This window comes from Penaeus chinensis, chromosome 2 (genome assembly GCF_019202785.1).
Source record: "Penaeus chinensis breed Huanghai No. 1 chromosome 2, ASM1920278v2, whole genome shotgun sequence".
Lineage (NCBI taxonomy): Eukaryota > Metazoa > Arthropoda > Malacostraca > Decapoda > Penaeidae > Penaeus > Penaeus chinensis.
The window spans coordinates 33,113,838-33,115,593 of record NC_061820.1 but is presented as its reverse complement, the minus strand read 5'-3'; positions in this window follow the sequence as shown (position 1 = coordinate 33,115,593).

Here is a 1,756-nt window from a genome sequence, read left to right as displayed (position 1 = left end):
TATTGAATGTAATACTTAAAGATTTTTTCCTTTTGTTATTTACATTTCCTGATTATTAATCTTATTCAAGATGCTTTATTTATGATTATCATATTCTCCCTTCTGTCATAATCGTGTTCTTTCACCTTTCACTCTTTGATAATAGAAATAGTTATACTAGAAATAAGATTCCCCTGAAAAAGAAAAATCCAGTGTACAATAAACTTAAACAAATGGAAATACCATTCCATTACGCGTACGCATGTACAGAATGAGTTTAGTGTAATCTCTCAACCAATCTTTAATCAGTGGTGCCATCCCCCCCCCCTCCCTTTCCCCTTCCCTCCAGGCCTTATTACCCCATCCTCTACCCCCAATCCCTTGGCATCGTACCCTCCTCCCCTCCCCACTTCTCTACGTGCTAAAATCAAGGCCGTTGAGTCTGTGATTAAAGGACATCTTCCATAATGTCTTGGGTTACTTCCGAAATTAAAATACCGTAATAAGTGTCATCATAGTTGTATTTACGCACTACTTATTCTATCTTTAAGAAATGTAGCGTTCAGTTTATTAATTCAGTAACTGTCCGAAGGCTAGTGACGACAGCCGATCAAGAGACAGCGAAGACGTGTCACACCGGGAGAGGTCCACGTCAGACGCCCAGAGATAAGGTTGGCATCTTTCATCTTTTAGTTTTCAGGGTTAATTACTTTTTTTTTTTTTTAATCATTCATTTATTTACTCTGTTCTTTTCTTATTTAAGGGCTTATGATTTTTTAACAGGTTGTTTAGTAAATCTGTTGAGATATAAGAGAAACTGGAAAGAGCAGTGTAAATCATGTCAAACTGGGAAGACTGGATATTTTCACACTTTCCCTTTAGCGTAACCTTAGCGATTTTTCTCAAGCGAAAAACTAGAAAAAAGTGTCAGGAAACTTTCTAGGACGGATGGGCATGTTAACCAATTGTATTTTTTTATGTGACTTACTCAGTAGTTTTCAGTATTGCAAAAATATGCTACGTCATTACTCTCTCGTGTTTGAAAGCATAGCAATTATTATCATATAGTAAGTTAGCAATGACCATGCCCAATAGTTAAGTCAATGGATCAGAAAAAAAAAAATCAGAATAGTTAGAAGCAATCGAAATATAATCCATATATAGTGTTTCTGTGTATATAAAGGAGACCACAAGCAGCACAGGGGTCTTTGGTCTATGACTTTTAGACCCTGGAATGAAGTCGCACAAAACTACCAAAGATCTGGAACTTTCAAAAGTAAGTTCCGGGGTAGATAGAAGGAAGTGTCAGGGTGTAGAACTAACCCCTGACATATTGCTGTGATTTCATACTGTTATGCAAATACCCTTTTTAATGGTTAAATAGAAGTAGTTTTCTGGCGAACTTAGATCAGTTAGTTCAGCTTTTACATACATACCAAAGTTTCAGACACTTCCAATGTATGTATATGTATATATAGACGTACATATATACGTATATATATATATGTGTGTGTGTGTGTGTATGTGTGGTGTGTGTGTGTGTGTGTGTGTGTGTGTGTGTGTGTGTGTGTGTGTGTGTGTCTGTCAATTTACCTATATATCTACCTATCTATTTGTAGCATATTCATATTTCAATGCGTCGCATTGTTATTCTCTGTCTGTCTATCTGTCTGCCTCCCCCCCCCCCTTTCTCTCTCTCTCTCTCTCTCTCTCTCTCTCTCTCTCTCTCTCTCTCTCTCTCTCTCTCTCTCTCTCTCTCTCTCTTTCTCTCTTTCTC